This window comes from Ornithodoros turicata, chromosome 5 (genome assembly GCF_037126465.1).
Source record: "Ornithodoros turicata isolate Travis chromosome 5, ASM3712646v1, whole genome shotgun sequence".
NCBI classification, from domain to species: domain Eukaryota; kingdom Metazoa; phylum Arthropoda; class Arachnida; order Ixodida; family Argasidae; genus Ornithodoros; species Ornithodoros turicata.
In genome coordinates this window covers 4,184,590-4,199,764 of record NC_088205.1, presented here as the reverse complement: position 1 = coordinate 4,199,764, position 15,175 = coordinate 4,184,590, and the positions used below count along the sequence as shown (strand labels likewise).

The 15,175-nt window shown below is 45.5% G+C and overlaps 1 protein-coding gene across 1 annotated transcript in view; it reads right to left on the bottom strand.

The window, feature by feature from the left end:
* LOC135393811 (cell adhesion molecule Dscam2-like) overlaps nucleotides 1-15,175 on the bottom strand; it is a 306,350-nt gene that overhangs the window by 63,304 nt on the left and 227,871 nt on the right. The gene's annotated exons all lie outside the window — the stretch shown is intronic.

Here is a 15,175-nt window from a genome sequence, read left to right as displayed (position 1 = left end):
GTGGTCTAGGTTTTGATGCAGAGCATTATCAACTCACCAACGATCTCTATGCAACGCATTGACAAGCGGCCGTTCAACCTAGCGAAGATCCTCGGTCCGTGGTCGAACGCTGCCCACCAGACGCAGGGCCTTCGTCTTCTGGCGGAGTACTTGTGCTCCACCGGTCTGGCGACGGCTCTTTGAAAGCCCCCATCATCATCCCTTCATCCTGTCCCAACGCGAAATAGGGCAGTGTACCGCCTCAGCGGCGGTGAATCGCCCACCCCATCACCATCCAATGTATGTGTGTGTGTGTGTGTGTCACCAACGATCAGTAGAAACTACGCCGAGCGTCATGTACCTGTACAGACTGTTCGAACACGCAAGGGATCTTAAGCACTTTGTTAGTACTTATATGTAGATAAACGAGGAGGAGGAATAATATAGGGGAGGGAAGAGGGAGAAGATATAATAATTTTTAGGAACGGAAGGGAACGGGCTGAGAGGACCGCGTCTTTGTAACGTCTCACTAGACATCACTGCAGTACTTAGAGCACAAGACTTCCGAAGCACCTACGCGAGATGAGAGAGACAGTAAACCCTGTCACACTTCCACATTACAAACATTCCCGCAATCGTGCTGCCGCCACCGTTAGGGTATTATATGCGAGCGATAAGAGCAAATAAAATCTTCCTTCCAATTACCAACGCGCGGCGATAAGCTGCAAACATTTGCGGTGTGCATCGTTACCAAAAATTAGCTACGGCGTTAGCATGTACAGGGGAAGAGTACCAGGCACGTTGAAATAAACGCATGTTCCTTGTAGCCCGCAGCTATAAGCCGCAGCCGTTCTCCACTAATGGCGTCGCAGTTGGAACACACGTTACGCCCTCGCTCTGGGCACACGCGAATCAAGAGCTTGTCCATATTATTATTTTTTCTTTTCCGCCTTCGCGTCGGCGAAGCCTCCCGGAAAATTGTCCTGCGCGAAGATAATCACAAAAACATTTGTCCATTAGCATTCGAAGCCGTTTCTGTTAGAATGGGAAAGCGGGACGAATGAAACAGAAAAAAAAAATAAAACAAAATAAAAAAAAAAAAAAAGAAGGACATGGAGAGAAACAAAAGCTGCTGTCCTCTGCGATTCGCTTGTCATGCAAATGAGGAGGGTGAGAAAGTGCGTTTGGTGGAAGGAAACTGGCTTCGAGGACATTCCAATCGATGGCTCGGACGAGCGAACACGTCCTCCAGTGTGACGGAATAATGATCCAGCCTGGACGTCCGGCAACTGAATGTTCTTGTCGTTTGCGTTGAACCAGAGTCGCTCTCGGTTGCTTCTTACGTTCCAGTGCCGTTGTCCTAGTTGTCGTGATAACGCTGCGTTAACGTAACTTCATGGTGAATGTGCTGCCTTCCAGAAAATTCATATTTATTTATTTGTTTGTTTTAATTACCCTGAGGGCTTACAGCATTGAAGAGGGGAGTCATTATGCAAACTGACAACGTGTTACAGAGGTATGCGTTGATTACATAATAATAAACATACATTATCTATATGTATATATATGAAGGAAGAAAGGAGGAAGTCACTGACAAGGTTAGCCAGCTGCAGGACTCGAACCCACATCTTCCCACAGCAACCCGTACCCTTGTTCCCATACCCACAACAGCCCATACCCACCTAGCTTCCCATATACCCGCAGCAACCTTGGAAATAATTGGAGAGGCGTGTTAGCTTATATGTGTATTCTCTATTGATTTGTGTTTTGTGTTTGCGGCTACATGGCTCAATAAAATGTTGTGTTGAAAAAAAAAGTGTTAGCTTAGCCCTATTGGTAGAGACCTCGACCTGTAATCTAGAAGATGTGGGTTCGAGTCCTGCAGCTAGCTAACGTTTTCAGTGACTTTCTTCTTTTTTCGTTCGTTCTTCTTAGGCAGTTGAGACTTTGTGTGGTTGTCCTCTTGGTTGTTTCTCTTTGCTTTTGGGAATACCAAGCCTCCATCATGACTAACCTTTCCCTTCCTCTTTTTTTTAAAATCATCATTAAACATATCCCCCCTCCAGGATATTTTATATACCTTATGTTACACATTGCTATTACGAGACACAGTGGCCATGAACACATACCAAATCTGTGAAATAAGCGGTGTCAGTGATAACAGTGAGCTTACCAGGAAGGCGATTCCATTCTACTGAGCTTTTTGGAAAGAAACAGTTGAAAAACGCACGATGCGACACCGACCTTTTGACTATGGTCCACTCGCGATGAGACGTAGTGGGGGGGGGGGGTGTAAGTGTCGCGAAGCGATTCATTCTGGTAGTATACTTTATGAAAAAAGACGCAGGCCTAATGTATGTCGTATATCGGTTATACTGGCTGTGAGTGAGTAATTAAGTATAGTATGAAGCGGATGGATCCGTTTTGAACTGAACCAACTGAGCCATTTAAATATGGATTTAAAAATAACAGGCAGGCAAATCTATATTCTGTTGAAGTGTGGTGGCAAGAATAGCCTCAACAATGCTTTTCAGAGTGGACCTAAATATCTAAACCTCCATACCTTCCTACCCGTACTCCAGGTATCAGATATAGGTTAGATTTGCTCATGGCAGCATCACACAAAAACCACCAGCTGCACGGTGGCTTAGTTGCTGAAGAAAGACAGAGTCATGACGGTCTCTGTAGATATCCAGTGGAGTCCCAGTAGAAGAAGAGCTTCTGCTCGAAATACCGGCGAAAAACTGTGCTATGCTATCATCTTGCTGATGAATGCGGATGATGAAAATGGCGAATCTCCCCATTGATCATCATTAATATATATCTTGCTGTTGTTGCTGCTGATGAATATCAAACAGCCAGTGAAGCACCGCCTCGGACGTTGTGACAAAGGAGCAAAAGATTTCGTGTATAGCTCAAATTAGGTTTCTGCACGTAAGTAATTGGAGTTGATTTACACGTAAGGATAGCGGATAATTTCGACCACCAGGGGACCAGCGGATAATTTCGACCGAGATGGAAGCCGCAGTCTTGAGCTCAGCGAGTCAACACATTTCACCGACTCATCTACCGAGCTCACACATAGTACGCAATTGAAAAATATAGCAGCCTAGCCAGGCGCGGAAAACGGGTGACCTTTGGGGGCGCACTTATAACGGAATCCTTTATCTAGAAAAGGTAAAAATCAGACATGTAGAACAAAGAATATCGCCTATAGTGAACGGTACATGCTGACGATAACTGGCATCTGATGGTTTCATCTTGAATGGTTGGCCATAAACGCTTTCAATGTCCCTCTTAACGCGACACACGTGTCCTGATGATCCGTGCAGCACATCCAATTGCAGTGCGTGTGTCACTGTCGGGTGCTAACACCTCCTGTCTATCGACCAATGAACCACTAGGCTGCTCTCCGTCATGACAATTCATCATTGTTGTCACCATGGCAATTTTTAGTTGCTCTGCACTGAGCTGTTTCAGTTCTGTTCTTATCGACAGAACCGCTTGTCGAAGTCGTACACTGTGGCACCACTGTACCGTGACAGACTGTTTCTGACTCGCGAGTAATCATCGAAGTGAAAAGGTATCAATTATCGACTTTTCTGATTAAAAAACGAGAAAAGAAAAACCTGCACAAGAGAATACTTCAAAACTGTCAAATGTCATTCGGATTCGTTCTCAGGTGTGTAAACCCATCATTCTGAAACGATAACTTTCTAGGGGCCAACCACGATGAACGTGCCTTTATCCGTGACACTGGCATGTAGCAGTCCCGTGATCGCGATATTGTGTTCGCGGTTCAAATTGACAATTCAAAATGGAATTAAACGCTGAAATTGTGTAACTATCACAGTAGTATTACAAATTTTTTAACGATCTCACAAAACATTAAAAGGGCATCCCATAAAATCTAGGTACTAGTTTAATGCATTTCAAAAAGATTTGCGCCAAACGTTTAACGCCAACAATAGGCCTGTAAAGCTGAGGCATTTATACTCGTTCGGCGCAGTGCCCGAAGTTGTAACCGGTTTTTTTACGCAGTTTAGTACCCACTCATAAAGCTACTCAAATAAAGCGTTGTCTTTATTGATTCAGTCGTAGTGCCTGTTTGTAATGGGCTACTCCTTTCCGCGTGTAGTTATTTATAACCCAAATATAATATCTCAATTAATATAGTTCACCGAGCATCACTCTTGCAACTCATTAATTACGCGTGTTTGTATCTTTATGTCAATAATTATATGCGCACAATTATCGAATCAATACGCTACTATGATAAATTACGATGCTAATGAAAATAAAGACTGAGTGAACTGACGAATAAACTATGGCGACTACAACGGCCGATACAAATATTATCCAATAACACGTGCAAGCACATGAGAGCTAGTGTGGGTTCCCCGAAAAACACGCCTTGACGCAAGCTTCTACCATTGAGCTAATTAGCAGCAATTGGAAGGGGGGGGGGGCAAACGCCCGATAGAATCCCGTCTCTCTTTCCATCTCCGTTTGTAACGCTAGCCAGAACCGCCCTCCCATAATTTTCGCCATTTTCTCTTTTCATTCGGCATCTTTCACGGACGTAACACGCCGATATGACAGAACGACGTATCAATATTTCACAACCGCAAATGTGGCTCTGCTTATCGCAATATTAACTCCCACTCACACCCGGGTACCCATAAATTATCGCCCCCTCAACGCAAAAATGTCCTTCCATTTATCGCACAACCGTACAGCAACCTGCGGTAGTGGTGGTGGCACTGCCATCGGCGGAAAATACTCTCGGAGTCTGTAACGCAAGGTTTAGAAAAATCGCCGGGCCAACGTACGGGCAGCCGCACACATACAGAACGGAGCATGCTGTGGGTGGGCCAATTCATCAGAAGCGGCACGAAGCGGCACACTGGTTCATTTTCGGTGGGAACCAAAGGAAGAAAGGCGGTTCCTTTATCGGCAGTTTACGCCGGCTGGCAATTGCTCGTAAGAGGTGCTGATAGCTGGGCTACGCTTAACGATGGCAACTAGATGACTGAACGCGTTGAGCACAAAGGCTTTACTGACATCGACCGCTTCTCGCGACCAAAAAGAAATTCGGCTCAAGACGACTTATATACGTCTCTGTAATTTTTTTTTCTTTTTCTTTTTAATCATCATGTGGGATTTGAAAGCGGCTGTGGCTCTGACGTCTTGTTAGCAGCCATCAAACGTATGTGCTTTAGGTTTCATCTGTCAAGGCGTCTCGTTCGGCGAAGGGATGTCGGTGTGTGCGTGTCTGTCTTTCTATTTTTTTTTTTTTTTTCGTTTTCGAGTCTCGCATTTATTTTATGTGCTGAAGTGAAAAACGGGGATGATGGAAACGTTCCAAATTCTGAAAACATCTCACTAAAAGCAGACAAGAAATTAGAGTTACTCTGAAAGGCACCGGAAGGAGAAAAAAGAGAGGAGGAACGAGGAGTAGCAAAAAACGGGCCAACGTTTCAGGCAGCTAGGAAGTGCTTCAAAGGAGCGGCGAACTCTCCCGGCTCCTTCTCTCCTGTTGTGACGTCAGATCATACGGGCACTTCTATTGGCTGCCGAGAATCGTTTGCGATTGCTCGGATGTAAAGCGACAAATCGCTGAAGCGCTGGTCGACAGCGCTGGTGAAAGCGCTGGTGAATCTGCGCACGCGCAAACCATAAAGAGGCGCAGTGAGCAGAACCACCCCGCTATCCCTTACGTGCGCAAAGCCGATAACGTACGGTGCGCTAACACTCACTATTCTATTCTCTCTCTCTCTCTCTTCCTCTCCTCACTTTGACACGTGTCTGCTGACAAAGACGTCACGACTTCATCATTCGCAGACGAACCATAGTTTCCTATCATGCTCCATCTACCAATATCGATTTCCGAGTAGCACATGCACATAACCTATACCGCACGTAACGATTTTTGTGCTCTCTCGTCACTGCAGCACCACCGTGGCAGCACGGTAGCCTTGCACAACTTCATTTCCTCTTTTCCCACTTTCAATATTACGTGTGTGGCACCTTACATGTTTTTGTGTTGCCGCGACGACATTTCAATCCATCGGCATGGATACACAACACATTCTACATGAAACATTATGCTCACACTCCTTTATATGCATTCACTCAAAGATCATTCCTGATCAGTTCTGATGTTGTCACGACGACCATATCTCATTTCATACACAGACGCACTCGTCGTCTCAATACAACATCGAGATGAAACGAGCGTTATTATAATAACAGCCTGTCGGAGCGAAAGCTGCTTTCGTAAAGCGATCGCAAATAGAGCGAGCAATACCAAACTGCCAGCATAATGATGATGCATCTCAAGATTATAGCCCGCATTAGAAAAAGATCCGCAAAGGGAATGAAAAAAAAAATGGTAACAAGAGGCGAGTACGTTATGTTCTCCCAGATGTCTGCTACACTTAGGATAATTACTGCTATCCAGACTCCAGTGTGCGCAAGTTTCAGATTTAACCAGGCGCATCGTTACGGCATTGCGGCTGGATTTTGGTTCGTTTTTTGCCACTTTGAATGAGTCTTGCATGCGAACACTGCGAACGTATTTTCCGGCTTTCTGGTTTCAACGCCGCCGTGATAAATGTGCGAGGGTATTATTCGATACAATGCGCACGGACGGGCTACATGCGAGCGATATGGGAGTGAGAAGGGTTATTGCGTGTCGGTGTTATACTACGTAATGTACGAAATACCTTCCTTTGCGTTTGTGAAAAAGAACAAAGTTCAAGCTAGAAGATAAGATGAAGAAAGAGAAGTTTGTCGGGAACACAGCGATGGCATCCAATGTATTGCTTCGTAGCCCAGCGAAAGCGTCAAACGCTTTCGACGACGAGACGAGGTCGAAACGAAGTGAACAAGTGGAACTGAATGCAGACGACTACTGTGCGAAATCGTCTGCAACGCCGCGTTCGACCGTTTCGTCATCTGAAGGAATTTTTTTCCGATTTATCCGTAGAGAAACGGACCGAGTGGTAGCATCGACATAAAATTTTGGGGCATAATACGTCGTCTAACATCTACTTTTGCTTCTCAACACTGTTTCTATTTCTTTTACCTTCGTTACAAACCTTGAAGTTTATCTTGGTGAACCCTATACATCAAACACGAAAAGATAGGCTTAAAACACATGGAATACAAGGCAGTTATCATTATAAAGGGTGACGGTTAAATTGGTTAGAGGTCGTCACTGGGAACACTCCCGACAGGTAGGCACACTCTATAGAGCGGTTTTTTTGCAGAGGGTGCATTCCCTCACAGCGGCATAGTATTCGAAAGGACGTGGAAACCAAAATATCCCTGCCATTAAATCGAGGTAATGGCAGCGCCAGGGCTAAGCATGCCAGATAGATGTTAAGGCGTGCCCTCCTTGAGAACTTCAGTTTCAAATAGACGGTGGTCAATCTCGAAGCCTATAGGACGTGTCTGCCCACTGTCTAAGCATTTGTAAGGACGGCTTGTATACGTTCAAACGATTCACGAAGGCCGAATGAACGGGCGTGATCCAGATGGCGGTTTGCTGAAGTTAGTTGAGACCCTGGACTCAGCTTAGACCGAAGCACCCCATCCTATGAAAGATGTGAGCAGTGCCAGGATAGGAATTGAAACACTGTCACGGCCAATCGCCACTGCAAAAAAAAAAAAAAAAAAAAGTCCCAGCAGAGCTTTATAGCAACGTAAATACATTCGTACCTTAGTTTTATGTAGGTAAATCCTCGCACATCACGACAACCTAATCTCGCCTGACGTCTGTGATAGGCAGCAGGGCTAGCGAGAACGACGGCAGCCTATGATGACAGGGACGACCAGGGGACGCTAAACATCCAAAGTCAACATCATCGGGGATCCCCGGTTTGGTGCTCCGTACAAACACTATAATTTCTACCATATAGCGGCAGAAGCAAGTCAAAGTACTATAAACTGTACGTGAACGGGAGAAGCCAGTGACAGGAAAGTGACACACGGCCACTGCTGCCTGAAATGTACACAATGGACTACCGACGAGGAAACTCGGTACCTTAAGACTATATCAACAAACGCACACATAACGGGAGAGCTGTACAGCACAATTGTGTGCGCAAGAAGTGTTGTGCATGGAGACGCTACCGAATATTTCGCTACCTGTTTCCACGGCGGAGTAACGATTCTGCTGCATTTTACGTAACCGAAAAGTCATTTCTGCTAGAAATTTGGTTGACAGCGATGTCTTATCCGCTATGGCTGCTTACTATGGGACGCGAAAGTGGGATTTTGTGAATAATAGAGAGACACCGGCCTACTACATAAAGTATCTTCAGATTTTTTTTGTGTGTGTTGTTGTTGTCATATCGCTCTGTTTACTTACCACTCACCTAGACGGCAATCTCGGGATCCTCTTGAATTTCATTTTCGAATAAGCTGTGTAGAATAAAGTCAGTCTCCCCAGGGAAGGAAGCCTCAAGCATTAATCCCGTTATGTTTTTATCGCGACGTATCGTTGAGGGTAGAGTTGCACTCGGGGTGGTAGGATTTTGTATCGTGAAGTGCAGCCTCATATAAACTGCGGCGGACCTGGGAAATGTCACTTGCGTGCATACCCAGCATGGAATTTCCAATTAACTTTTCATTCAGGCCTTAAGCATGCATTTCCAATGAACTTTTCATTCAGGCCTTAAGCATGCATTTCGTTCCATATAACACGAAAAATGGTTAGCAACTTTCACAATGACACGGTTGCGGGCACTGGGCACATTTAGTGTGGCATACGGGCCTGACGTGGCGTATTTTGCTGCATTTACACAAATAATATGTAATATGATATATGTAACTTTACATAATAAGTAATTTTAATACCTAAGTAATTTTGTAATACATAAGCCTATCATTTAGCGCTAGTTATATAATTTTTAAAGAAACTGATTTCCTGTCTCTGCTATCGTACTGTTATACCTGGCAGACTGGTTGACCTCAGGTTGTTCGGCGGTCGGTTCTTACCTTGTGGCGGCTTAAATTATTATGTTATTATTACTACTAGGCTTTTTTTTCTTTTCTTTCGAAAGCTCATCATCATCGCAGAAAGTACATGCAACAGTCTAAACTACTCGGAATACGTCGCTAGAATCACTAAATAAGCTATTTAGCTTATAGTTTAGCTTATTTAGTGACTCTAACTTGACCTTCATGTCTGTTGGAGTTAAAGCTGGAATGCAAAAAAAAGAGAGAGAGAGAGAGAGAGAGACGAAATTGAATGCATGCTGTGCTAGCAGAAATCATGACAGAGGAACAAAGTCAGCAGAAGTTCAGAAATCAGACAGGGATGGAAAAGTAGGCAGTCAACGAAAACGCCAGATGGGACTCGGAGTAGGGGATGTGGTATGTTTGCCCACATGTGTGTTCTAGTCACGACTTTCTTATTATCCGTCACTTTCTCTAGGTGGTAGTGGTGGTGGTGAAGAACCGGCTTGCCGTTATTGGCCTCACGTATATGTGGTCTGCGTCACGACTGTAGCCAGGATGAGGTGATATGGTGTGATGACAGATGAAGGAATGATGACGGCGGAAAGTTAAAATTTAGGGCTGTCACTGCAGAGTTGCCGAGAACTCCGAGCAGTACTTATAGCCTTTGAGCGAGGCCAGATTCCTGGAGAAAGTAGACGAGGCTGCGAATTTTGGAGTCTCTTTCCGTGGAAGAGCCTTTGGGATGTAGGACATCATCCACCGTGCAGTTCCTGCGATGGCCAAGGTATTTCTCCGGCACCGCAGCGTATGCACAGCAATGCAGTAGGATATGCTCGATAGTTTCAATTTGCTGACAATGTATGCAGTTTGCGTTGTCTAGAGAGCCAATCTTGAATAATTGTGATTTAGTGAAAGCGCTTCTTGTTCGCAAGCTGAAGCGCAGAGTTTGCGTACTGCGGGAAAGTCCTTTCCGCGGGAGACCGAGTCGATGATTTTGCAGCGACGCCAGTACGGTGCTACGATTAAGTGAAGTACTGTTACTTCGCTACTTGGGGTGGATAGTAGAACACTGGCTACAAGTAGGCCAAGTACATTCTATCTTACCACCTGAATATACCCTTCTGATTACGGTGCTGGGTGTCTTCTCTAGTCGGGAATTAAAACCTAATGCACACATACTCAGGTATGATCAATGGTGTTGACCTGGTTCAGCTTGTTCCAACATTAATTACCGACAGCTCAATTCAAGAAATCCCACACCCCCGCGCTTTTCCCATTAAGAAGTCCGGTGTCATCCATTTCATTTTTGTCTTCTTCTTCTATTACATCACATCACACCATTTTGACAGGATCCTGCTCGCTGGCACTTGATACGGATATATTCACCCTTTCACTGTTTACAAACAGGAGGCAAAACTGGAAGGTGTCTAGGGTTCCCAGCGTTAGTGGCTGCGTGTGGCGCCAAGCCCCGTCACTCATTTGGGTTAAACCCTTTCACTATTTGTAAACAGTGAAAGGGTTCAACTGAAATGAGTGACACAGCGTGGCGCCACATGTAGCCGCTGACGCTGGGATCCGTAAGACAACTTCAGGTTGTGCCTTCTGTTTCTAAACAGTGAAAGGGTGAAGATAAAGGCTGCGTTCCAATACCCGGGTTAGTCGACTGCCTAGCGGTCTAACCGGAAGTGCCGCCATGTTAAGTCTCGTTCCAAATCTCGCTTAGTCCGCTATTCAGTCGGCTACCGCCTAGTGCGCATCTATGTAGTCTAGTTATACGCCTGACCATCTGACAGTCGGGATGGAGACGCGCGTTGACGGTACCAGCGTGCCCGCTGTTTCTGCTGGCTTTAAATGTAAAGTTGCACATAGTGGTATGTTTTTTTTAAAACTGCGTAGAGAGTTGCAACACATGTTTAGTTGTGAAGGTGACAGTTTATGCACGATGTCCTACAAACTTAGCGCATTAGAGTCCTGCTGCGCTTGCGCCGTACGCATTTCTTGCGCGAGCATCGAGATGGCGCCATAGGCGCCTCGGCTAGGCAAGCCTGTTCCAATAGTGACAAGCAAAGGGGTCTACTCAGCTGCCTAGTCAGGCGGCTTCGCGGGCGCGAGGTATTGGAACGCAGCCAAAGTTTGTTTGTTTGGTATTAAGCGATTAAACTTTTTATCCAAGATGACGCACGACACGCTTATCTATAGGAGCAGATTGCGAATAACCATGATAACATTAGGAGTGTCAAGTGGCTGAAACACTTGTTACCGTAGACTGCCATGTCTCAGCCATTTAGTCGGCTACGCAATACCGAGGCTCCCCCCCCCCTTTAATTTTTCAATAAACATGCCCCCCCCCCCCCATTTTGTGAATGCGTGTGTGATCGACGCCGCACATATGTTTACTCTAACCTGTATTACATGTATGAAGCGGATCGCGCCAACATGAAGCAATATACACACATTCACACGCACACGCAGCCTTCCACAGCTATTTACGTGCGATTACTTAACGCCAGCAACATCGATAATAGTTTATAAGTCTTTTTGATCCTTTCAAAAGTTCGCAACACTAGGATTATCGGGCGTATATCGCCCCTTCCACGTATATTCTCTTTTCTTTTTGCTCTCACTCATTCGGCGTCACGTCGCGACAGGATAGAATGTTCGCACATTAACGGGCATACGACGCACACACAATTGCGAACACAAACAGAGTCTGGTTGTCAAAACGCCGCGAACAGAACACAAGCCCCCCCCCCCCCCCCCCGTGCCTCCTCCTCCTCCTCCTCCCCGAAGGAAACCCTTCTCACATCAGATGCCAAGCGTTTGACTCCCGATACCGCTAAGCTTTATTCGTCGAGCCATTTTACGATCTCACGTAGAGGAAACGTGCCTGCGGTAGCAACGGCGCTAAAGGATCAACAGCCTCGACGCGAGCGCCCAAAATCGGAAACAAATTTCTCAGGGGTCAGACTGTAGCAATAAAAAACATCTCACGTTCTCGGAAGACGTGTAATATATTCGCGAAATACAAGGAGTTATTCGTTTTATTGTTCGCGCGGAATATGTATGTATACAGTGGAGGAAACTTTTACGAACATAGCGCAGGAACGTGAAAGGAAAGAGCACACTGACAGTCTCGGAAGGCAGTATATATAGTATCGCGTGGCGGTAATAAATACGATAGTGCAAGCCGGATGTTGTGTACGGTGGAGCATGACCGTTCTCATTCATAGGGTGATGGATTGCGTTGTACGGGGTGTAGACGGCGTAGTTTTTGGAGACATTGTGCAGCATGTTTCTGTTTTAGAATATTATGATTTTATCGTTGAACATCAGGGGGAGGGGGGAGGAGTGCATGTTTAATGTAAAAAAAAAAAAAGAAACGGAGGGGAAGGTCCGACTTCCGACGGACTCTTGGTTGAACACTGCTTCGGAGGAAGGGGGACCGACATATATATCTTGCGGAGACAGCGCCCTGGCAGTTGTAGTTGTATTTTGTATTAACGCGAGCTTACCAGGGCATTGCGTTCGAGATCATCTTTACCCATTTTCTTCCTTTTCTTTTTATTCTAATAAATATATCTCCGAAGGAACGCTCCTTTTTTTTTATTGTGGCATTGCACGTGACGTGTTACGGTACTATACTTAAAATCGAGAATAGGCGTCGAACGCGAAACTCATCCAACCAATATATCAATATCGTTTAACGCGGTAATGTTCGTTTTTCTTTAATTACTTCGATAACTTAGAGTTTTTTTTCTACCCGTGCACGCAATAGACCACCCTCCTCGGCACCTCACATCAAGATATCATGAGGTTGGAAAACAGTGCATCGTTGGCAAAACAAGCGCCCGTGGTTGTTGCCGTCGTGTAACTTCGTGGTTTTCGCGTTTTGGTGAAGTGAGGTCAGGGTAGTATCTGCCTTGCACATGAAGGTTTCCTTCTTATCTCCTTCGCGCAATAACATCCACCATCGGAAACAACCATGAAAACAACTCATGTGATGAGGGGGGCAGCCAAGTCACGTGGCTTTATTTTGCCAACGACGGATCGCGACATCTGGCGTTGTGACATAGTAGACTGTTCCCAAACAGCGGGTGGTCTATTATCACCTGATCTTACCCGGCAATTCAGAGAAACCATAGCACCTGATTTTAAAAATCGAAATTCAGTGGACGGTTACAAGCAGGAAACTAACATGATTACTCCTGCGCGTAATACAGAGGCGTATCCTCAAAACATCACAAAACAAAGCTGCCTCGAGAGACGACCAAACTGCAGTGCGTTCGCGTAAAAAAAAAAAAAAAAATCACGAAGCGCATGCGATGAAGATGAAAAGCATTACAAAAAGGAAAAAGAAAGAAAAAGAACGTGCTCATACCACACTCTAATCCAAGGTGTGGAAGCAGCATGTTTGATCTAAATAAAAATTTCGATCAGGTATGCTCTCTTAAACATGTTGCCCAACTACTTAATTCCAGGCGCACTAGTCAATTGTCATACGAGATAGAAATTCAATATTTATCGCATTTCCCTTTGGCGATGAAACACCGCAGTCATGATTAAAATAAAGTTGTTGCTGATTATTCATCGTTCAAAATGATCCAAGCTTATTCCACGTGTGGTACGAAAAACATCAAGTCGGGCATATTAGCAAACGATGCTGTCTCCATGTCTCCATATATAGACATGGACCGCGCATTTCGTGCATTAATGAACACGAGAAGGCCTATAGGCAACCACTACTGGCGGCCTCCACTGGTAGAGTTCAAAGCAAAAGAAAAGAAAAAGGAAATAATAATACAAAAATAAACCAAGAATACTACTCAGAGAGGTTGGTAACAAGTTTTGGACCTACTACTCTGCTTTCGTGGGTTGTTCGCTACTATGTCTAGAAATACTAGCTCCCGTGGCATAGTGGTTAGGATGATCGCTTTCCACGCCGAGACTGGGAGGTCACACGGGTTCGAAGTTCAGGGTCTGAGGTTTTCGCTGGGTCATCCGATGACTGCCCCGACGAATGTTGGTACAGTTCCCCCTGAAGTCTGCCCAGGAGGCATACTGCCCCCCCACTATTCTCGACTCTTTCCTGCTGTCCTCTCGCTTCGTCAGTAGTTCGAGCGGATCATATTGTGATCAGGCTTTAATACTGCAATTGCAATGTGCTCCCTAAAGTCAATAATTAAAAAGTAGATTAAAATATCCGTTAATTAGTTCCCTAAATGAGCAAACAATTGGTTTCCTAGTAGCAGCCCTGTCGAGTAATCCAATGACAAAAATAAAACGGCCCTAAGGCAACTCCCCATTTGTATGAAAATTCGTTGATGAAAGGAAGCACCCTGCTCCGGCTATAAGAGCTCCGGTAACTCAAACGTCACCATGCCAGTACTGGACAGCTGTTTCGGCCTTGTTGGGCCATCATCAGCAGTACGCAGGCAGGCAACGTTTGAGTGGATGGCGTCAGAAGGTCACGTACGTGACGCCATCCACTCAAACGTTGCCTGCCTGCGTACTGCTGATGATGGCCCAACAAGGCCGAAACAGGTGTCCAGTACTGGCATGGTGACGTTTGAGTTACAAACATATGCTATACGTGCAGCCAAAGAGCTCCAGCTATTTTTTTTTTTTCATTTTATATATATATATATAGCACCGAAATGGTTAATGGTGAGGGTCCTTGTGCTGTCTCCATAAGGATTTTTGCTTTTTGCATAATGTTTTTGCTCCTCAGCGGATAACGCGTGTTTCATGCTTGATCCGGAGCTGATTCGCGTGTTCAGCTGGTAGACCAGCTCGTTTCACCACGGAGTGCACTTTCTTCTTCTCGGATTCGGCCGGAAGTCCAACAGAGCGCTGTTGTTCCGCATTTCGCAAGGCTGGGCAACAAGCAGGCAGCAAGAGCTGCAGGGTCGACTCCCTGAGTTTGTCCGGATGCGCGCAACGACTTCCGGCAGGCTCTCGGTTGGAGCACGGTTGTTCTTCGTTCGGTGAATGCGGTTTCGGTTCCTCCGTACCGGGTGTGTTGCTCCGCTGCGGATTCGGGCACCCGATCCAAATGAATCGGTGAAACTCGCCGAAAAATGCGTTACTCATGGTCGAAGCTTCAAGCGTGTTTAGATCTATCAGTGCCGGCTACGTGAAAGAGGCCTGCATAATCCAGGAAGCGTTGTTCTAGTGTCTCTTCTTCTTTCTTCCTTTCCTTTTCCTTTCATTCCTTTTTTTCTTTAAC